The following is a 24,604-nucleotide window of genomic DNA, read 5'->3' as shown; positions in this document are numbered from 1 at the left end:
CTGAGTTAAGTGTTAAATTCATTGCACATTGTTTCAGGTGTCATGGCGATCAAATGGCTTCGGTTAAAACTCTTAACTGCATCTCACGCACCCACACAGCCGCCTGCCTGAAGCTGCTCTACTAACATCAAAAGGAGTTAAGCACTTTGCATTGTGGGTAAGATCTCAGCATGACGGCTGCAGTCTTAAGTCTCATTAAACACTTCTGGAACTCGGACATTAAAGCTTTCTAGATCTCTGAAACTCACTGCTGCTCTCAAAGTTTTTCACCTTATGGATCAACTAGTATATTTGACATATTAACTCCAGTGTGTTTGGCTGCATGCATGCTGTGTACGGTAGCATTCATCTCTGCAACATACAGTTTGAAGGGCCGCTTATGTATTGAGGACAGTACATTGCTGAAGTAATGTGTTGCTATGCAATAAGAATGGCAAAAATGAATTATATATGTTTACTTAAAAAAAGGTTTATTCATTGAAATTGCACTTTGAAATAGTTATTTAATAGTTACTTTTGAGGAGAAATACAAAGCAAACATCACATGTTGTTAGTGGGCCCTACTTCTGGAGAAAAAACGGTTAGGAAATAGTTAGGACAGCAACATTTCTCACTAGCATGATGAATACCTAAAGGCATGCACAGCTGACATACAGTCTAGTCCTCCAACTCATATTTCAGCCTATAGAATACTTCTTACATTTATTTACACCAGAAAGCTAAAAGGAAAGGTGTTAGCTCTTTACATACACGTTTCCACAAATCATAACTATCACAGATCATATTATATATAATTGATATAAAATCTGTACTGATGTTACTTTGATATGTTTTGTTTAAGGTGACAAGATCAGACAGGATGATTTTGTTATCACGGGTATGTGGTATGAAAGAGTACTCTTTTCTAAAGAGTATTGTATGAGCATACATGTACTGTATGTCATATGGTATTGTCTGTGTTATAGCATATCTTATGATGGAAAACTGAATATCCTTGAATGATTTGTTTTTTCCCTCGCCCGAATCCACCTACCCTCTTCTCTCTCTACCCGCCTCTCCTTCTCTCTGGACTCTACCAGTCCAGGGCTGGTTGAGGGGTGTTTAGAGGATGCCCAGGATGCGTCCCACCCACCAACGGCAGGGCATGATGACTCTGCAGGCTACCCTGCACCCGCGGTAGTGGTAGGGCCAGGGTTGGAACCCGCCCAGGGGCTCACAGATCCTCTGGCACTGGGTGTGGCTCCTCCGGCACTCCGTACAGCACACGCCCTGGTGGTCCAGCATGGGGTCAAAGGTCATGGTGCCCTCTTCGCCATCCAGGCCACGCTTTATGTTGAGTGAGAGGAACAGAAGGGGAGGAAAGGCAGATAGAGGGGAGAAGTAGGAGGATAGAGGGAGACAGAAAGGGAGTAAGGGGAGTGAGAGAGTGAAATACTGATAATAGCCACATTTTTCAACACCTCTCTAAACCCATTTATGTCTGTGTATAAATGTATAATGTGTTTCTGTGTAGAATTATATTTCTCATTCAATGATTTATCTCAAATGCAAACAGAGTTCTGTGTCTCTGGGAGTCTGGTTCTATTGGGAGTCTGGGGATGTCTGTTTCTCTCAGGGGAAGGAGAAGGAGGCGGAGCGGTGAGGATTAGGGGAAGTCTAGGGGTCTACACATGGACAGAGGGGCAGGAGGGGAGCAATTTACACTCCTGAAAGGCTCAATGGGACTTTAGTTTGGTATTCTAAAGGGGTTCATGAGGCGCAGACAGACTCGGCGTGACAAGCAAACACACACACACGCTCTGAGTGACAGGCGCACTCACATAATCACACACGGTCGGGGTGACATTGTGACCCCAACATCTGCTCCTGCTCACACAGCTGTGCATGCTGGGAGAGAGACGGGACCAGGACAGAAACCATTTGTCAGACACTCAACTGTTGACATAAGCGTGTGAACATAACATTATATATCTGAGAGAGGATGTGGTCTGGCTGTTAGAATAAGCCAATGGTAACACAGCAAACACTGTCAATGAAGGCCAAATATTAGTGCTCTGCTGTGGGAATCTCGAGTAACACAGCATACTGACTGATTGGTCCGGGGACTCACGTGATAGGGGTTCTCGGGGTTAAATTCTGCTTCCGGGTTCACTTCCTCCTCTGCCCCGGGTGCCTGGCGACGCTGATGAGGGGCCGCCCTCCTCTTCCTCTGCCCACCTGGGGAGAGCACAGAGACAGTCAATACACTATGGAAGCCAACACAACATAATTTGACATCTGGTCATTATTGGAGCCACTTTTGAAGGCAGCACACCTACATTGCTAATACTAATTGCAAAAAACCTAATAATTGTACTGTTTTGCATATCTCTAGTGCATCATGTTGCTATGTGCATTGCTTGGAGTTACTTTCATAACTTATTGTTGTTCTGTGATAATATAAAGGGGCTGATTGGGTACTGTTGGTGTAGGTGGGGCGGAGCCAGAAGATTGGCAGGTCTCCACACAAATCACGGATCTTGGAGCTGAGGAAGGCGGGGTCAGAGAGGGGCACGTCAGCTGCCACCCAGATCCGTGACTGTTCCTCAAATTTAGCAGGCATCACCTCATCCTCCTGGAGAGAGAAAGACAGGGGGGGTTATAAATACACAATAAACATTGAAATGTAAATCATATAAGTAGCTCTCGACTATACAAAGTTGCCAGACAGACAGACACGGGCTCTGGAAAGCCCCTGGGCTTACACTATGTTTGACGGACAGTAATTATTTTCCTATTTAATGGCAATTTTGTTTTGATATGGTTTGCTCTTTCTCGTTCCCCATTTTCTGTTTAAATATTTTGCATGTTTTCTAAATGAAACCAATAACAAAGTACATATTAAAACAGGTCAATCTCTCATACTTTATGAAGCCCTGAGGTAGAACTGAGTAGAAAATACAGTAGAGTTGTTCCACCAATTCGGTGCCTTTTGAGAAAGGTAACTTGGTCAATTTATTTTTGATTTCACCTCATTTTAACATTCTGTCATAAAGAGCACATCTTTAACTTAATAAACAGCACGTTTTCCAATTTCATGACGTAAAAAATATAAGTGCCAAATAAAGTAACAGGGTTGATCATAACAGGATTGATGATTTCTTCTTAAATCAGTCATAAATCCCTTTGTGACGGGGAATGGAAGCCTGTTGTCTGCAACGGAGTGGCAAAAAAAATGCAATTGTTAAAACATATCTAGCTAGTCTATCTATGGGTTACAGGGTTGGCGTGTTATGCTCGACCTGCTTAGTTTTCCACCACAAAACACCAGAAAATGTCCAAAAAGAGTAGAACCATCTCACCTTCTTTAACTCTAGGATTTGACTATTAGATAGTCAATGTTTATTTTTTTTAAGGAATAGTTTAACCATATTAAAATGAGAGTTCAGTTCACATAACAGGGTTGACCTTAAAATGAGGGACAGACGTAAATGAATCATTAATCACATGAAATAAATAATACTCTTCAGAAGTAACTTTGTCAAAGCAACAAAATAACTAGGGCTTTACCATTTAAACTTGGATAAAATGTGGGACTAAGTGGGTTAAAATCTTGATAGAAGTGACACAGGGTTGACGGAGCAAGCCTTTAGTCATAACTGTGTGTGGTGAGCTTTCTGGCACCCAGAGCTGCTGAGCAATCAGCCAAGTGGGTGCCATGCATTGTGAAGGAGAAGACCAGTAGCTACATGACTCAGGCTGGTTCCCAGAGTAGCCTTCTACATACACCCTTCATCAACCGTCTCCCTGACCACCTTCCTCTGATCAAGCCATGAACTGTCCCTCTCCATCTTTGGAGGATTAATGCACACAATGACTTTGCCTCTACTGGTTGACCTAACTATAGCTAGTGAACTCATGATGTATTGCTTGTTTGTTTTTTGCTTTTGCAGAGCTTTCAGATTGTTATGAAAAGCGAGTTAGACGTTTAATAAATTATTATTATATTAAAAGTCTGATTTATTGAATTCTCCAAAGGCAACTTCATTTAATATTGCAGGCTTTTGATATTCATAATTGGTGCACAGTTTCTACTTAAAATATCAAAGGAACGCAAAGGCACTCATCTTGTGTAATGACCCAGTAGCTCTTCTGTTGATGAAGAGCAAACAAAGTCAGGAGACATTCACATTAAGTCTACAAGCTGACAGAAAAACATGACCTACATATTAAAAAGTATATCATCTGATTTCTAGATCAAAAATACACACACACACACACACACACACACACACACACACACACACACACAGAGATAGACACAAACACACAGCTAACACTAATAACATGGTAGTAACATTGTATTATTAGAGTAATAAACATGTGTTGCTAGTTACTAAACAGGTAATAGATCAGGGGAATGTTATCATCTAACCCAACAGATTACTTTTTCATTTTAAATTATTAGCTTGGGGGACAAACAACAGCAAGGGTCCTCCACTGCAGGACCGATAAGAGTTTATCTGACCCAGTGTGTGTGTGTGTGTGTGTGTGTGTGTGTGTGTGTGTGTGTGTGTCACCCCTGCGAGACTGATAAGAGTTTATCTGACCCATATTTCCCATCACTCTAAATTACAGCAGATGACCAGCCTGCAGCTACTATTATAACCACATCTCCCTATCTGAGCCGAACACACACACACACACACACAGTTTGGCACACAGCAGAATAAATAAATGGCTGTTTACAAGGCAGAGAGTCATGTACTGTGTGTGTGTGTGTGTTTGTTGGGGGGTGTTGTGGTTGTGTGTGGTGTGTGTGTGTGTGTGTGTGTGTGGTGTGTGTGTGTGTGTGTGTGTGAACGTGAACAGCCCTGCATGATGTTTAATGATGTGTACATGGTGCATATGCAGCGCTAACTGATTTAAATAATCAGACGGCCTCATTTCGGCACAGGGACAGCTTACACACACACTCACAAACACACACACACACAGAGAAACACACACAAACACAACTTGCAGCACTGTGACAGCTTGACAGGCTTGTTCAGATGTTGTTAAGATCAGTGTGTCGATCCAACCCACCTCGTCCCAGTTTGGCCAGAGAGCGAGAGTGTGAAAAGATGACTCACAAGCAAAAGCAATCCTTCTCTCTGAGAGGCATGTGCTAGTGTGTGTGTGTGTGTATGTGTGTGTGTGCGTGCGTGTGCGTGTGTGTGTGTGTACACGTGTGTGTATAGCGCTGAGCGATTCACCGAAATCTATATTTTCCACTTTTTAAACAACTAATGACTTAGGTTTAATTATTTGAATTCAGTTTTTTTCCATGAGCTCATTACGCACATTGCAGCCGTTTCTCTAGAGATAAATCCGTTTAAGCCCGAACTGTGCGATGTAGTAGGGAGTTGTAGTTTCCAAAAGAACAATATTCTACATGGTAATTAACTACAATGACCATAATCCATTGTGCGCCTACTTGTCCAGTCTGTGTTTCTTTTACACCTGCTATGTAAAAGAGACAGAAAACTGCAGGATCGGAGAGGGATAGAGAGCAGTTGCTTTGCGAGGTATCTCTACCTGAAAATACATGATCTAAGTGATCGATAGTTATATTCAGCAGTCATAAATGTATGCCTTATTTACTTTGAAGATCTACCTAAATAGTGATTTTGTCAGACAGAGAGATGAGAAGATGATGTGGAATTAAATAATAAAGTAATCAAATAAAACAAAAGTAAAATAAAATACTGAACTGTTTTATTAAAGTAATGTGAATAAATGATGGCTAATAAGAGATAAATAGTAATGGGCATCACTACCATCATGGGACATTTACTAATGGTTTTATTCTGAGTTGTTACAGCATCAACCCAAATAATGACTAGTACATTTAATGGTTTTAAAAATTATCGAAACCAAAATCGAAACCGTGTGTCACGACTTCCACCGAAGTCTTGTTTGGGTGGTGTTCGGCGGTCGACGTCACCGGCTTTCTAGTCACCACCGATCCATGTTTCATTTTCGTTTTGTTTTGTCTGTATTACACCACACCTTGTTTCATCATCCCCATAATCATGTTTCCTTCATTTCTACCCTCTTGGAGCATACCTTTTGTCTCTGTCCGTGCATGTGGGTGTCCTTAGTGGTTGTTGTAGGTGTTAGTTTGTATGTATTTTTCCTTATTGAATATGCTTGTTTGTTTTTATTGAGTAAACTCAGTTGTTTGCTCTAACCTGTGTCCTGCGCCTGACTCCGTTACATCTCTGTACCCAATCGCTGACAGAATCACGACCTTTCAAATGGAGTCAGCAGTGCAGCCAGCCCTTCTCTCCCAGTAGAGGAGCGCGTCAGCAGCACGCGACTATGTTACAAAGTCTCGGGACAGCCATGGATCGCGTGCTGCAAACAAGGACAGATGGAGAGGGAGGCTTTCCTGTAAATCCAACATCATCACCTACGCCCGCACCTCAACCACACCAATGTCCACCCTCCGTTTGTCAGGACCCAGTGGGATTTGGCTCTTGCTCCGGGAGCGTATGCACAAAACAGCTGCCGGGTGCCAGGGGTTCCTACTCCAGCTGGAGCCTACCTGGCCAGCTGTTCAGCGGCCCCTTCGGGACGCGGAGAGGTGAGCGCCCTCTATCTCCTGCATGACTGGAAAAGCCCTGAGTGCGCCAACGCCATCTGGGAGGGAAGGCCCGACTCTGGATGACTACGGGGACTTCTCCCGCGCTGCCGGGCAGTTTTGATCATCCACCTGAAGGTAGAGCGGCGGGAGAGCGATTTGTTCCATCTGAGACAGGGGATGAGGAGTGCCCCCTTCCAATCCTTTGTGGATGAGATTTTCAGGGACCTGCACGGGCAGGGTGTAATGGTGTATATAGATGACATTCTAATATACTCCACTACCCGCGCCGAGCATGTGTCCCTTGTGCGCAGGGTGCTTGGTCGACTGTTGGAGCTTGACCTATACGTCAAGGRGGAGAAATGTCTGTTCCAACAGTCCGTCTCCTTCCTAGGGTACCGCATTTCAGCCGTGCGTAATTGGCCGACTCCAACCACGGTAAAGGAGGTGCAGCGGTTCTTAGGGTTTGCCAACTACTACCGGAGGTTTATCCGGTGCTTTGGTCAGGTAGCGGCTCCCATTACCTCCTTGCTGAAGGGGGGACCGGTGCGACTGCAGTGGTCAGCTGGGGCGGACAGGGCTTTTGGTCACCTGAAGGCTCTGTTTACCTCGGCTCCTGTACTGGCTCATCCTGATCCCTCCTTGGCATTCATAGTAGAGGTGGACGTGTCCGAGGCAGGGATAGGAGCTGTGCTGTCTGTGCTGGTACACCACCGAAGCTCCGCCCCTGTGCTTTCTTTTCGAAGAAGCTCAGCCCGGCGGAGCGAAACTATGATGTGGGGGACCGGGAGCTGTTGGCTGTTGTCAAGGCTCTGAAGGRGTGGAGGCATTGGCTTGAGGGGGCTAAACACCCTTTCCTCATTTGGACTGACCACCGCAATCTGGAGTACATCCGGGCGGCGAGGAGAATGAACCCTCGCCAGGCAAGGTGGGCCATGTTTTTCACCCGCTTTGTTTTCACCCTATCCTACAAACCAGGTTCCCAGAACGTTAAGGCAGACGCACTGTCCCGGCTGTATGATACAGAGGAGCGGTCCATGAATCCCACTCCCATAATTCCAGCTTCTCGCCTGGTGGCACCGGTGGTATGGGAGGTGGACCCGAACATCAAGCGGGCGTCACGTGCAGAGCCCACTCCCCCTGAGTGTCCAGCTGGGCGTCTGTACATTCCGTTTGATGTCCGCGATCGTTTTATCTGTTGGGCTCACACGCCACCCTCCTCTGGTCATCCTGGCATCGGTCGGACGGTGTGCTGCCTTGCTGGGAAGTACTGTTGGCCCACTTTAGCTAAGGACGTGAGGGTTTATGTTTCCTCCTGTTCGGTATGTGCACAGTGCAAGGCACCTAGACATCTGCCCAGAGGGAAATTACAACCCCTTCCCGTTCCACAACGACTGTGGTCACACCTATCGGTGGATTTCGTGACGGATCTTCCCACGTCGCGGGGTAACACCACGATCCTGGTCGTTGTGGACCGGTTTTCTAAGTCCTGCCGTCTCCTTCCTTTGCCCTGTCTCCCTACGGCTCTACAGACTGCGGAGGCCCTGTTCACCCACGTATTCCGGCACTACGGGGTGCCTGAGGATATAGTTTCTGATCGGGGTCCCCAATTCACATCTAGAGTCTGGAGGGCGTTTATGGAACGCCTGGGGGTCTCGGTCAGCCTTACCTCAGGTTTCCACCCCGAGAGTAACGGGCAGGTGGAGAGAGTCAACCAGGATGTGGGTAGGTTTCTGCGGTCCAATTGCCAGGACCGGCCGGGGGAGTGGGCGGTTTACATCCCCTGGGCGGAGATGGCCCAAAACTCCCTCCGCCACTCCTCTACCAACCTATCACCGTTTCAGTGTGTGCTGGGTTATCATCCGGTCCTGGCACCATGGCATCAGAGCCAGATCGAGGCTCTAGCTCTCTGATAATCTGACAGCTGCTAACAGGACTTTAAAGCCTCCTTGTATGTTAGCCTCCTTGTATGTGAGCTGGAACTTTATGCTTCTCCTGACTGCAGGGTTTTAACACATGACTTGGGGCATAGGGGGTGGGGAGTTCCTTGTGTCAGGTGAGGCCAGATCACAGGTCTTGTTTGGGTATAGTTTGTGGCAGAAGAGCCCCTCCAGGCCAGAGAGAGAGCTCATGTTTGGGTCTGGATGCCAATCTACTACAATCTCTTCCTTTCCCTTTACAAGCCCTCAGGCTAAACACATCCAGGCCAACTAACCACACACACACCGCCACGGCAGACACATCCACACACAGCTAACCCAGCCAGAGTCAACCACTCAGTTCATCTTAGATCTGTCCTGTAATCGCTTAAATTACCGCAGTCCCTATATCTACCCCGCCCCCCAACCCTCAGCCAATGTTAACCGTGTCTGACAGTTGATAGGTGTGTGTCGTGGTCAGATAGGTAACCCAGAACTTCTCTGACCTGATACCTTCACCTTTAGACAGACAGAGACACACAGAGGAAGGTGATGAGTGAAGTAGCACGCAAGTGTTAGAGTGAGAGAAATAGAGGGAGGGAGAGAGAGACAGAAAGAGAGAGAGAGAGATAGAGAGACAGAGGCACTGGTGTACCGGACACACCCGCAGCCCCAACAAGGCTGAGGGGCCCATGAGATCTGCGGGCCCATGTGCCTGTCATCAATGTCTATTTTTTTTTTTTGTGTAATAAATCCTTTTGACAGTAACCTTTGAAAAATAAATTTATTCATATACCTTTTTTGATTTCCATATGTACCAGGAAGCTAAGTGTTTGTTTCTTGGGCTTCAGGAATGTGACTGAAAAAGTTCCTCAGCCCTTGAAAAAGAAACATTTAAACTGATTGAAAGTATAAGGGGGATATTCATGAACAAATGTCGTGGTCAAGGCTACGATGGTGACAGTGCAATGAGTGGAGCTTAATCAGGTGTTCTAAAGTTCATATCAGACAGAGAGCCTAATGCTTCTTATGTAGTTCTTTATGAGTTTTAGTTTAGAGAACGAGCCCTCTGCAGAAACGACAGTTACAGGGATGGTAAAAACAGCTTGGTTGCCGTAGCAACATAAGGGAAACTAGGCAGAAGGGAGGAGTGCTTAAATTAGAGCAGTTCTGCAATATCTTTAATTGCGTTTCTCATTCTCCTTAATTGCTGGCCTCAACACGTTACGGAACAAGATTAACTGAATAGGAAGCTCTGGGGACAGGTCGTCTGGATATTGGACAGACAATAAATCAGCAGATACAAACAGGTTGTCATATTTTGCAGACAACAGTTCTTGAGGGCTTGAACAAAAAAAGTGGTTTGATTTTTGTTCTTACTGGTGAATTGACGATTGAGATTGAGGAATATCAACAGTCCCTTATCTCTGGTATATCTTGGCATGCATCATTCAAAAATAAGTTTAAATTGTGTGCAGCGCAATGGACATATAATTCACAATGTCTGAGGAAAGACTGTCTGGGTTGGCAATACCCAGTATAGAAAACAGTCGGGCCGCAACCTGGACCTACAGGCCGTGGTGAAAACATTTGCACACAAAAAAGGAGTACTTCAGGAGACCAAGGGAGTCTCAAGTTGGATTTAATTTGTTTTAGGCCTCATTTAATTTTCCTTGAATATTGCAGTCCATTTGTGTAGGCTATTAGCAGACAACAAATAGTAGCTGAATTTATCCTCAAGCCAACTACTTTTTCCTCATTGTTAGGCTATTTGATGTGTCATTTTTATAAAAAGATTTTAAATAGCACCTAAATCGCAGCTAAAGACGCTAAAGATGGTATTATACAGTACCAGTCAACAGTTTGGACACTTATTTCAAGGTTTTTCTTTATTTTTTACTATTTTCTACATTGTAGAATAATTGTGAAGACATCAAAACTATGAAATAACATACGGAACACATAGGGACAAATCAAATATATTTTATATTTGAGATTCTTCAAAGTAGCCACCATTTGCCTTGATGACAACTTTGTACACTTTTGGCATTCTCTCAACCAGCTTCATGCGGTAGCCATCTGGAATGCATTTCAATTAACAGGTGTGCCTTGTTAAAAGTTAATTTGTTGAATTTCTTTCCTTCTTAATGTGTTTGAGACAATCAGTTGTGACAAGGTAGAGGTGGTATACAGAAGATAGCCCTATTTGGTAAAAGACCAAGGCCATATTATGGCAAGAACAGCTCAAATAAGCAAAGAGAAATGACAGTCCATCATTACTTTAAGACATGAAGGTTAGTCAATCCAGAAAATTTCAAGAGCTTTTAAAGTTTCTTCTTGCAAATAACATAAAGCGCTATAATGATATTGGCTCTCATGAGGACCGCCACAGGAAAGGAAGACCCAGAGTTACCTCTGCTACAGAGGATAAATTCATTAGAGTTACCAGCCTCAGAAATTGCACCCCAAATAAATGCTTCACAAAGTTCAAGTAAAAGACACATCTCAACATTAACTGTTCAGAGGAGACAGCGTGAATTAGGCCTTCATGGTCGAATTGCTGCAAAGAAAKCACTCCTAAAGGACACCAGTAAGAAGAAGAGACATCATTGGGCCAAGAAACACGAGAAATGGACATTAGACCGGTGGAAATCTGTCCTTTGGTCTGATGAGTCCAAATGAGATTTTTGGTTCCAACCGCTGTGTCTTTGCGAGATGCAGAGTGGGTGAACGGATTATCTCCGCATGTGTGGTTCTCACCATGAAGCATGGAGGAGGAGGTGTGATGGTGCTTTGCTGGTGACACTGTGATTTATTTAGAATTCAAGGCACACTTAATCAGCATGGCTATCACAGCATTCTGCAGCAATACGCCATCCCATCTGGTTTGAGGTTAGTGGGACTATCATTTGTTTTTCAACAGGACAATGACTCAACACCTCCAGGCTGTGTAAGGGCTATTTTACCAAGAAGGAGAGTGATGGAGTGCTGCATTAGATGACCTGGCCTCCATAATCACCCGACCACAACCCATCTCATATCTTTTTATTCTACAATGTAGAAAATAGTAAAAAATAAAGAAAAACTTTTGAATGTTAAGGTGTGTCCAGACTTTGGACTGGTACAATAGCTATAGATAGTACACTTCATAATGAAACAATCCCTACTAAGCTAGTGTTTTGAGGGTGGACTCACAGTATGTTTTTTACATTAATAGACTGGTTTTACTTTCTATCCAAGCTGTGAGAAGGCGAGGACAGCTCATGTCATGCAGGTTCAGGTAGCCTATATATTGAGCTGTATATAAAAATAAAAATAAATTGGTAGCTGATTAGTATTCTGTTGTATCGGAAATTAATTTGACAATCTGCATTGTTTGAATTTCGAACTTTAATGACTGAATTATATTATTGCCACAAGCCAGAAGTAAAATAATGTCAGCATTGTGATACCGTGTATAGCTTCGTGAAATGTTAGGCTTAACCTGAGAAAATGACCACCAAATAGGCCTACCAATAAACATTTATCCATTAGCTAAAACAAACAGCGACCTTGCCAGGCGCCCCAGAGGAGCTGTGTTACGCCTGTGGACAGAGGGAGAGGGAGACTGGATAGAGAGAGGCAGTAAGAGAACTGAGGTCATTCCTACCAGGTCGAACAGAAGTGAGTCTTTGTTGAGAGTTTTCACATCAGGCAGGTGAGCTTTGACCTGGGTCTTAATGTAACACTTCTCTCCTCCAGCGAAACGGACACCAGTTATACCCTGGAGAGAGAGAGATTGAAGAGAGCAAATGGATTATAACAAACACATTTAAAATTTTATGAGCAATGTGCATCCAACATGTTACATAATTACTTCAATGTACCATTGGAATTATAATTTTTTGTTGTCGCTGTCATTGCTGTTGTTCTTTCAAACTTACAACTGGGAGTACAGGACTTCACTAGCTATCAACGCATTATCGACTAAGACGGTGCGGAATCTCTCTATGTTGTACCATCAATCTCCATAGAGCCCTCCTCCACCTTACCGTTAATACTCATGCTGTAGTGGACGTTGTAGACCTGCCACAACACAACACACAACCAACACACACACACACACACACACACACACACACACACACACACACACACACACACACACACACACACACACACACACACACACACACACACACACACACACACACACACAACACACACACCCCACACACACACCACAACACACACACACACACACACACACACACATAGGGAATGTTTTCATACCTGTAAGAAGGAGCGATGGAGAAGGAATAATAGTTTTGTGCGAGGTTGTGTGAGGTGACCATTGTTTTAAGATTTAATATGGGGGTTTTCTATTCGCTTTTAGCATTTAGTTTAGTTGAAGTTAGTTTTCAGACTTGATTTACTATTTTTATTTAGTTTCAGTTTGATAAAAATCTTTCTATTTCCTTTTTTTTATTATTTAGTGTTAGGGATAGAAGGTAGCCTAGGCGTGGGAGACTAGGAGACATGTATGTGTTTTTGGCCTATAGTTGGACCGCAGAGTGAAGGAAAAGCAGCCATCAAGTCCTCAGCATATGTGGGAACTCCTTCAAGACAGCTGGAAAAGCATTCCTCATGAAGCTGGTTAAGAGAATGCCAAGAGTGTGCAAAGCTGTCATGAAGGAAAAGGGAGGCTACTTTGAAGAATTTCAAATAAAAAATATATTATGATTTGTTTTAACACTTATTTGGTATGCTACATGATTCCATATGTGTTATTTCATAGTTTTTATGTCTCCACAATAAAACAAAAGGTTTTATAGTTATTATGACACCTCCACTGTGGGGCTCTATTGCCTACTGCCATCGCGTGTTCGCTCTTCTTTCAAACTACCTGTGAGTTCTATTGGCTGCTGTATTTAACTTTCAGCTAACAAGAGCTTGCATCCCTCTTCAAATAGTCTATTGGTATAAGAAATGCTGAAAAAAATTATGTCCGACAAGCTATTCTAGTCTAGCTTTTCCTGCCTGGGACTCCAATAGCTACGGAGCATTTTTTAAAGGAGAGAGGCGGGCGGAGGTGCGTATTCCCAAGAGACAGAGGTTATAAGTTAGAAGCTTATTATGCATCACCCATCAGTAATTAGCTAAACATAAGGCTAATACTGCATTGAATATATTTCTTGAAAGACATAGGCTAGGACATGTATATATCAACTATAACAGGATGATCTATTTTGGAATCAATTTGAATGTAGTTGATGGAGAGGGAGAAAGACTGAGAGAGAGTGCTCGCGTGTGCACTGATTTAAAACAACGATATTTGATTGTAAAACTCTGACTCTGAAAAAAAAAAATATATATTTACAATTTAAAAAAACAAGGTGAGCCCTGAAAACCAGATGGAGATGGGTAAATTCGGTCTTTATATTACTGTAGCATAGACTATGCTGCAGCAAATGCAAGCCTACCTGTCACAAGAAAAAAAGTTACCATGATGAGATGATAGGTCTACAATACATTGTGAACTGCGCTCCATACTGAGATGGGCTGTCTGTCCCCATCCTGAGCGTTGATTCATCATGCAGAGGCCATAGAGAAGCCAGATTTAGACATCACATATAATTTAACAGTCCATTTCACTCCATGCTGTTCATATAAATCATTTATTGTAATTTACCGGTTTCTCGCAGTTACTTAAGGGGGAGGTTTTGGGTGGTAAATCCCTGTAAATCTCGATAACCGGGTTCCCGCCATTCAACCCTAATCGGGATATGTAATAGAGTAGCAGCAGCGTATGTGAAGTGTGAAAGTGTGTCTGTGTGAGTGTACGTGTGGCGTCGATATGCATGTGTGTGTGTATTTTGTGCGTGTGAGTGTATGTAGTGTGTGTGCTTGGGGGTAGAAGCTGCTCAGGTGCCTTTTGGTCCCAGACTTGGCGCTCTGGTACCGCCAGTGATGATACGGGCCGGACGCACTACTCTCTGTAGCGCTTTGCAGTCACATGCAGAGTAGTTGCCATACCAAGCGGTGATGCAGCCAGTCAAGATTCTATAGATGGTTTTGAGGATCTGAGGGCCCATGCCAAATATTTTCATCCTACTGAGGGGGGAAGAGGGGTTGTAATGCCCTCTTCACGATTGTGTTGGTGTGTTCGGACCATGATAGGTCTTTAGTGATGTGGACACTGAGGAACTTGAAGCTTTCGACCTGATCCACTACAGCCCCGTCGAAATGAAAGGGGCATGTTCGACCCTCCATTTCCTGTAGTCCACAATAAGCTCTTTCGTTTTGCACACGTTGAGGCAGAGGTTGTTGTCCTGGCACTACAATGCCAGGACTCTGATCTCTTCCCTATAGGCTGTCTCATCATTGTCAGTGATCAGGCATACCACCGTTGTGTCGTCGGCACACTTAATGGTGGTGTTGGAGTCAAGCGCGGCCAACCGTCATGAGTGAACAGGGAGTACAGGAGGGGACTGAGGACGCACCACTGAGGGGCCCCCGTGTCAAGGGTCAGCGTGGAGGATGTGTTGCAGCCTACCCTCACCTACTGGTGGTGGCCCGTCAGTTTGTCCAGGGAGGTGTTCAGTCCCAGGGTCCTTAGCTTAGTGATGAGCTTGGAGAGCACTATGGTGTTGAACGCTGAGCTGTAGTCAATGAACAGCATTCTCATAAACAGCTGTTCCTTTTGTCCAGGTGGGAAAGGGCAGTGTGGAGTGCAATAGAGATTGCGTCATCTGTGGATCTGTTGGGGTGGTATGCGAGTTGGAGTGGGTCCAGGGTTTCTGGGATGATGGTGTTGATGTGAGCCATGACCAGCCTTTCAAAGCACTTCATGGCTACAGATGTGAGTTCTACGGGTCGGTAGTCATTTAGACAGGTTACCTTGGTGTTCTTTGGCACAGGAACTATGGTGGTTTGCTTGAAACATGTAGGTGTTACAGACTGGGTCAGAGAGAGGTTGAAAATGTCAGTGAAGACACTTGCCAGCTGGTCAGCGCATGCTCTGAGTATGTGTCCCGGTAATCCGTCTGGATCTGCAGCATTGTGAATGTTAACCTGCTTAAAGGTCTCACTCCGATAGGCTAAGGAGAGAGTAATCACACAGTCATTCCGAACAGCTGGAGCTCTCACGCATGGTTTAGTGTTGCTTCCCTCGAAGCGAGCATAGAAGGCATTTCAAATCAAATCAAATTGTATTGGTCAAATACACATGTTTAGCAGATGTTATTGCAGGTGTAGCGAAATGCTTGTGCTTCTAGCTCTGGCAGTGCTGTAATATCTAACAAGGGATATATAACAACTACACAACATATACCCAACACACAAATCTAAGTAAAGAAATGGAATTAAGAATATATAAATATATGGACGAAAAGTGAATATATAAATATATGGACTCAATCAAACAGACTCCAACCTCTCCACAATGGCCAAGACCAGAGAGCTGTGTAAGGACATCAGGGATAAAATTGTAGACCTGCACAAGGCTGGGATGGGCTACAGGATCATAGGCAAGCAGCTTGGTGAAAAGGCAACAACTGTTGGCGCAATTATTAGAAAATGGAAAAAGTCAAGGTTGACGGTCAATCACCCTCGGTCTAGGGTCCATGCAAGATCACCTCGTGGCATCAATGATCATGGGAAGGTGGAGGGAATCAGCCCAGAACTACACGCGGAGGACCTTTCAATGACCTGAAGAGAGCTGGACCACATCTCAAAAGAAAACCATTAGTAACACACTACGCCCGTCAGATTAAAATCCTGCAGCGCACGCAAGGTCCCCCTGCCTCAAGCCAGCGCATGTCCAGGCCCGTGCTGAAGTTTGCCAATGACCCATGCTGGAGATCCAGAGGAGGAATGGGAAGAAGTGTCATGTGGTCTGATGAGACAAAATAAGAGCTTTTGGTCTAAACTCCACTCGCCGTGTTTGAGGAAGAAGAAGGATTGAGTTACCAACCCCAAGAACACCATCCAACCGTGAAAGCATGGAGGGGGATGGAAACATCATTCGTTTGGGATGCTTTTCTGCCAAAGGGACAGGCGACTGCACCATATGAGGGGAGGATGGATGGGCCATGTATCGCGAGATCCTGGCCAACCAACCTCCTTCCCTCATAAGAGCCATTGAAGATGGGTCGTGGCTGGTCTTCCAGCATGACAACAACCCGAAACACCCAAGCCAGGGCAACACTAAGGAGTCGCTCCGTAAGAAGGCATCTCAAGCGTCCTGGAGTGCCTAGCCAGTCTCCAGACCTGAACCCAATAGAAAATCTTTGGAGGGAGCTTGAAATCCGTATTGCCCACCGACAGCCCCGAAAGCCTGAAGGATCTGGGAAGGTTCTGTATGGAGGAGTGGGCCAACAATCCTGCCTGCAGTGTGTGCAAACTGGTCAAGAACTACAGGAAATGTATGATCTCTGTAATTGCAAACAAAGGTTTCTGCACCAAATATTAAGTTCTGCTTTCTGATGTATCAAATCCTTATGTCATGCCAATAAAATCTAATTAATTACTTAAAAATCATACAATGTGATTTTCTGGATTTTTGTTTTAGATTCCGTCTCTCACAGTTGAAGTGTACCTATGATAAAAAATTACAGACCTCTACATGCTTTGTAAGTAGGAAAACCTGCAAAATCAGCAGTGTATCCAATACTTGTTCTCCCCACTGTATGTAGGCAGCCTCTATGTACTAGTGTTGGCTATTTAACAGTCTGAGACAGAAGCTGTTTTTCAGTCTATCTGTCCCAGCTTTGATGCACTTGTACTGACCTCGCCTTTTGGATGATAGCGGGGTTAACAGGCAGTGGCTTGGGTGGTTGTTGTCCTTAATGATCTTTTTGGCCTTCCTGTGACCTCGGGTGCTGTAGGTGTCCTGGAGGGCAGGTAGTTTGCTCCCGATGATGCGTTGGGCAGAATGCACCACCCTCTGGAGAGCTCTGCGGTTGCGGGTGGTGCAGTTACCCTATCAAGCGGTGATACAGCCCGATAGGATGCTCTCAATTGTGCATCTGTAAAAGTTTGTGAGAGTTTTAGGTGACAAGCCACATTTCTTCAGTCTCCTGAGGTTGAAGAAGCACTMRTGCGCCTTCTTCACCACACTGTCTGTGTGAGTGGACCATTTCAGTCTGTCAGTGATGTGTACGCTGAGGAACTTGTAGCTTTCCACCTTCTCCACTGCGGTCCCGTCGATGTGGATAGGGGGGGGTGCTGTTTCCTGAAGTCCACGATCATCTCCTTTGTTTTATTGATGTTGGGTGAGAGGTTATTTTCCTGGCACCACACTCCCAGAGCCCTCACCTCCGGCCTGTAGGCTGTCTCGTCATTGTTGGTAATCAAGCCTACTACTGTTGTGTCATCTGCAAACTTGATGATTGAGTGGGAGGTGTGCTTGGCCACGCAGTCATGGCTGAACAGGGAGTACAGGAGGGGACTGAGCACACAACCTTGTGAGGCCCCAGTGTTGAGGATGATCAAAGGTGTTGTTTCCTACCTTCACCACCTGGGGGCGGCCTGTCAGGAAGTCCAAGACCCAGTTGCACGGGGCGGGGTTCAGGCCAGGGCCTCGAGCTTAATGATAGGCTTGGAGGGTACTATGGTGTTGAATGCTGAGCCATAGTCAATGAATAGCATTCTTACTTATGTATTCCTCTTGTCTAGATGGGATAGGACAGTGTGCTGTGTGATGGGATTGCATCATCTGTGGATCTATTGGGGCGGTAAGCAAATTGAAGTGGGTCTAGGGCGACAGGTAAGCTGGAGGTGATATGATCCTTCACTAGTCTCTCAAAGCACTTCATGATGACAGCAGTGATACAGAAGTGCTACGGGGCGATAGTCATTTAGTTCAGTTACCTTTGTTTTCTTGGGTGCAGGAAAAATGGTGGCCATCTTGAAGCATGTGGGGACAGCAGACTGGGACAGGGAGAGATTTAATATGTCCGTAAACACACAGCCAGCTGGTCTGCGCATCCTCTGAGGACGRGGCTAGGCGAGGGTTAACACGCTTAAACGTCTTACTCACATTGGCCATGGAGAAGGAGAGCCCACAGTCCTTGGTAACGGGCCACGTCGGTGGCACTGTGTTACCCTCAAAGTGGGCAAAGAAGGTGTTTAGCTTGTCTGGAAGCAAGACGTCAGTGACAGCGACGTGGCTGGTTTTCCTTTTCCTTTTAATAGTCACATTGGGTACAAAATCTCCTATACACTTCCTGATAAACTCAGTCACCGAATCAGTGTATTCGTAAATATTATTCCCGGAACATATCCCAGTCCGCGTGATCAAATCTTGAAGCGTGGATTCCGATTGGTCAGACCAGCGTTGAACAGACCTTAGCACGGGTACTTCCTGTTTGAGTTTATGCCTATAGGAAGGGAGGAGCAAAATGGATTCGTGGTCAGATTTGCCAAAAGGAGGGCATGGGAGGGCCTTGTATGCATCCCGGAAGTTGGAGTAACAGTGGTCGAGTGTTTTGACAGCGCAAGAACTACAGTTGATATGTTGATAGAACTTCGGCAGCCTTTTTCTCAAATTTGCTTTGTTAAAATCCCCAGCTACAATAAATGCAGCCTCAGGATATGTGGTTTCCAGTTTGCATAAAGTCCTAGCAGAGTTCTTTGAGTGCTGTCGTGGTATCAGCTTGAGGGGGGATATACACGGTTGTGGCTATAACCAAAGAATATTATCTTGGGAGATAATACGATCAGCATTTGATTGTGAGGTATTCTAGATCAGGGGAACAAAAGGACTTGAATTCCTGTATGTTATCACAATTACACCATGAGCCGTTAATCATGAAACATATACCCCCGCCCTTCTTCATTTAGCTCATCTGGTAGGTTTACGTCACTAGGCAGCTCTCGGCTGGGTTTCCCTTTGTAATCTGTGATAGTTTGCAAGCCCTACCACATCCCACGAGCGTCAGAGCTGGTGTAGTAGGATTCGATCTTAGTCCTGTATTGACGATTTGCCTGTTTATGGTTCGTCGGAGTGCGTAGCCGGATTTCTTATAAGCATCCAGATTAGTGTCCTGCTCATGAAAGCGGCAGCTCTAGCCTTTAGCTCAGTGCGGATGTTGCCTTTAATCCATGGATTCTGGTTGGGATAGGTACATTTGGTCACTGTGGGGACAACGTCGTTGATGCACTTATTAATGAAGCCGGTGACTGATGTGCAATTGGATGAATCCCGGAACATAGTCTGTGCTAGTCTGTGCTAGCAAAATAGTCAAAATAGTAGCGTAGTATCCGCTTCATCGGACCACTTCTGTATTGAGTCACTGGTACTTCCTGTTTGAGTTTTTGCTTGTAAGAAGGAATCAGGAGGATAGAGTTATGGTCCGATTTGCCAAATTGAGGGTGGGGGAGAGCTTTGTATGCCTCTCTGTGTGTGGAATGAAGGTGATCTAGATGTTTTTATCTCTCTAGTTGCACAGGTAACATACTGGTAGAAATTAGGTAAAACAGATTTCAGTTTTCCCGCAATAKAATCACCGGCCACTAGGAGTGCCGCCTCCGGATGAGCATTTTCTTGTTTGCTTATGGCTCTATACAGCTCGTTTTGTGCGGTCTTACTGCCAGCAGCGGTTTGTGGTGGTAAATAGTGGTGGTAAAAAAATACAGATGAAAACTCTCTTGGTAAATAGTATAGTCTACAGCTTATCATGAGGTATTCAAGAGCCGACCTCTATAGCACCGTCTTTGTCTTCTTCGAGTGTCGGAGTTTAGGGCTTCTTTCACCTCCGAATCATTGAAGCAGAAGTCCTCGTCCAAATTGAGGTTAGTGATAGCTGTTCTGATGTCCAGAAGCTGTTTTTGGTCATAGGAAATGACAGCGGAAACATTATGTTAAAAAAAAGTTAAGAGCAGCGCAAAAGAAATACACAAAATAGCACAATTGGTCAGGAGCCTGTAAAACGGCTGCCATTCCTCTGTGAGAGCATGCACAGTGCCATTGAGGCCCTCTCCATCTTGAAATAGTCAATTTTCTTATTTTCAAGTCAAATTAATTGGCTGGTCCATCTTGATGTCACGACTCCAACCGGGTCATCAGGTCATGCCAACAGGGTCATCTGGAGGGATCAGTCAATGAAGTTGGAAGTCCCGTCCAGTTGTCTAAATCAAAACTGTAAAAATCCTCAATGGCGCTGCCCATGCTAACAGGCTTTTGGCCAGTAGAGGACTCCGTACAACTTCATGGCCAGAACATGGATTTATTTGGTTAGGTTTAAATTATAATTCAATTTTATGTGACTTGGATTTAAAGGATAAGCACCTAGTCTGGTGCAAGAATTTTGATGGAAGGAAACTCTCTTGCCCATGTTTACACAAATCCAATGCTTTTTTGAAACTTTAATAGTAGATATAAGAATAATCAAGTACCTTTACCTTTATCTGACAGAAAGAGAGAGGGAAAAAAAACAAATGAAGTCATGGCACATTTGACATGTTATATTTTGTAATATTAAACATGTATCACATGTATCCCCTTCCAATAGGGTAAATAAAAACAGATACAACAACAGCAAAAACATAAGCAATACAACACTTCATCACAACTCTATCAGTTCACAGCCAGCCAGCTTGTGTGTGTTTCTGTTCAACCAAACAAGATGTTCTGTTTTGCAACAGTAGTTGACCGAAACTGGGTGCCCCAAGGTTTAGAAGGCACGTCACCACATCAGACAGCAACTGGCTGTCAGTCTGAAGTTGGTCAGTGTGGCATGCGAATGGCTCCTGCAACTTCAGAAGTTGTTCTAGCTTGGCCCAGTCACACTCCGTGCTCGCCCTCTGATTTCTTCCCTGTTAGGTAGTGATAGCTAGGGATAGCGATGCACCAGCTAGGCCTATGTGAAACATTGGCATCTACTGGCAGCATTTAGCCGCCAGATTCAGAAGCTCGAAAACCCCATTCAAAAACCAGCTTGAAAACCCAGTTTGATTTTGGAAGTTTAGAAGAACAAAACTCAAACTCAACATAATTTATAATTTATTTTATTTTACACTGAAAAAAAAATATATAAACTCAACATGTGAATTGTTGGTCCCATGTTTCATGAGCTGAAAGAAAGAAAAAAAACTGAAATGTTCCATATGCACAAAAAGCTTATTTCTCTCAAATTTTGTGCACAAATCTGTTTACAACCCTGTTAGTGAGCATTGCTACTTTGCCAATAAATCCACACACCTGACAGGTTTGACATATCAAGGAGCTGATTAAACAGCATGATCATTACAAAGTTGCACCTAGTGCTGGGGACAATAAAAGGCCACTTTAAAACGTGTAGTTTTGTAACACAACACAATGCCACAGATGTCTTGAGGGAACGTGCAATTGACATGCTGACTGCAGGAATGTCCAACAGAGCTGTTGCCAGAGAATTGAATGTTAATTTCTCTACCATAAGCCCTTTTGTGTGGAAAAATCTGTCTGATTGGCTGGGCCTGGCTCCCCAGTGGGCCCACTCATGGCTGCACCCCTGCCCAGTCATGTGAAATCCATAGATTAGGGTCTAATGAATTTATTTAAATTGACTGATTTCCTTATGTGAACTGTAACTCAGTAAAATATTTTAAATTGTTTCATGTTGCATTTATATTTTTGTTCAGTTTATTTTAGTTCGTTTTGCAGTCAAAGATAATAGTTTCAGTATAGTTTTAGTTTTTATAATATTTTATTTTTTATTTTAGTTTCAGTTTTCAAAGTGGGTTTCTAATTTTAGTTTTTATTTTAGTTTCAGTTTTCGTTTACTATGTGTGTGTGTGAGAGAGAAGGGGGGTGTAGATTTTATATATGGCTTGTGGGGAGGTTCATAATGGGTGAGTTTTGTTTACATTCCCCCATCCACATCCTAGAAACAGCAAGAAAAACAGGCACAGACAGACACTACCCTGCACCCAAAATCTACAAAATTAAACGCATTGAAAAATTCCTAACAAAATGAGTATGCTATTCTTGCTCAGGCAATGCATTTCAACTCATGTAGGCCTAAAGCTACCAAATTGATTAAAAACATATATTTTTAAAGTAGCCTGGGCCTACCTCGCTCACACCTCTCGAACCCGGTACATCAGCAGGACCTTCAGTCTTAGAAACATACAAGGCTTCCATTCAGCTTCCCTCTTGACTCTTGAAAAGCAAGAGTCGCTGGCTGGTTCAAGGCCCAATGTCTCTTGAACTCGCTATCGTCAGAGGGACTAATGCTTACATGGTTGTCGTTGTTGTTCCAGAAGTAAAACGCTCCGATAGCCCCGAACAGCAGCAGAATTGCCCCGGCGATAAGAACCACAATCCCGGTCTTCAGCAGGCGGCTGGTGGCAGCCGGTTTAACGGCCACAGCAGTGTATGCCTGTGGTGAACACATTAACCATTTACACATGAATGCCACCTAAACAAAGTTCAAAAAGTGTTCATAAAGTGTTGATAATGTGTTGCGCTTATAAAAGTTCATTTCAACCACAACACCTCCCTCAGAATGAGCAGGTGTCTTCGTGGAATGTACAAACAAAGTTTTCTGAGAGTAGTCTATCTGGCACACTTTACACGTTTCTATTATTTAGAAACTAAAGCAAAGATATATGATATAGGCTGCTTACCGGTGGCATAAACTGTTGCAGGTCATCGGATCTCGCTAAGGCGATGGGCTCTTTCTCTGAACACCCGGCCATGGCTGCGAATGGGTCAGAGAGCCTGAGCAAAGGTCTCTCTCTCTCTCCTCTCTCTTCTCTCTCGTTCTCTCTGGAACAGGGCAGGGGGAACAAAACTGCCCATTCATGCGAGAGGCGTGTTATATAACTGGCCTGGGAAACGACATGGTGGAAGGTATGCGTTTTCAAATTCTGTCACTCTGTTGGCCTCGCAACAGGGGTTCCATAAGGAATGCAGAGTAGGACGGTGTTAAGGCTTTGAGTAGACTGAGGAAGAACAGCCTGTTCGGGTCTTGAACCAACCACAGGGCAAGTGCATTCATTAACTTCTGTGTAAAACATGTCCAGATCTCTTGGCAGAGGCACTCACATACAGGCAGTGTAGGACTACAAAATCTAAGAAATCCATTGTCATAATGTGTGTATTTACGTTTGACAGGCACATATGTTGCACTATTTCTCTAGTCCTAATCCAGACGGGACCGCGCCTTGTTCTGTAGGTGGAACACAAACGTGAACGTGCACAGCGGATCTAAAGGCAGAAGGAAGCCTTTCCTTAAATCACCCTGGAACATACAATGCGTTCAGTCAGATGGGATACCTGAGCTGCTCCTACAGTAGTCGCTCTATCTCTCTCCTTCTCTCTCTTTTTCTCACTCAGTTCTAAAATTGCCTAAATTCAGCGGTGGATCCTGTGGAATGTGTCATCCTGTCTCAAGCTGACAATACCATATTTCTGGACCTAAGGCAAGATCCATGGGAACAAATCCCCTCCGGAATGCTTATGTGCACTGATTGAGCCATCATTACATGTTTTATTACCAAACATATTCATTACACCATGTGGTTATAGGCGATAGTCATTCGATGCGTAAACAGTTCCCTATCCAAATGTACCAKGGGCACTTTTACGCATCGGCACGCATTTGGCAATGTGCATTTTGATTGAGTATGTGTGCGCAACTGATTATGATTCTAAGCCTTGATGTGGTCCACAGACTCTAGACTCTTTAGACAGAGAAAGTAACTCCTGGAGACTATAATATGTGCAGAGGATTCCGTACATTTTTTATCTGATTGAATAGCTTGATTGGTTACAATTTTTTGCCTCTAGCGAGCACATTGGCTAGACGGCCATATCGTTTTGTCGTCAGTAGTCAAAGTCAATCTTCAATCAAATGTGGATGAGACGAGTAGGCGGGGTTTGTATTTTGTATTCACTTTTAGGTGCTATTTCATCCCTCACTCCTAAACTGTCCTGTCACTGAATGTCAACTACTGAGGGCATAATGCCTGGACGAAGGATTATGTCTCTATTTAATAATATAGAAGCCCTTTTTATTTAGCTCCCTTATTCCTCTAAAACCAAGAGCAGCATGACTTGCACAAATAGGCTAATGCAGGAGTGAACAGAAGTAATGTGGGACAAGATTAC

At 44.3% G+C, this 24,604-nt stretch overlaps 1 pseudogene; it reads right to left on the bottom strand.

Annotated features, from left to right (window-relative positions):
- Positions 1-950: 950 nt before the first annotated feature.
- LOC111956424 (leukocyte cell-derived chemotaxin 1-like) lies at positions 951-23,280 on the bottom strand (annotated as a pseudogene).
- Positions 23,281-24,604: the final 1,324 nt, after the last annotated feature.

Source organism: Salvelinus sp. IW2-2015, linkage group LG32 (genome assembly GCF_002910315.2).
Source record: "Salvelinus sp. IW2-2015 linkage group LG32, ASM291031v2, whole genome shotgun sequence".
Lineage (NCBI taxonomy): Eukaryota > Metazoa > Chordata > Actinopteri > Salmoniformes > Salmonidae > Salvelinus > Salvelinus sp. IW2-2015.
Note: the sequence above shows the minus strand (reverse complement) of the source record. Positions and strands in the feature narration are given on the sequence as shown.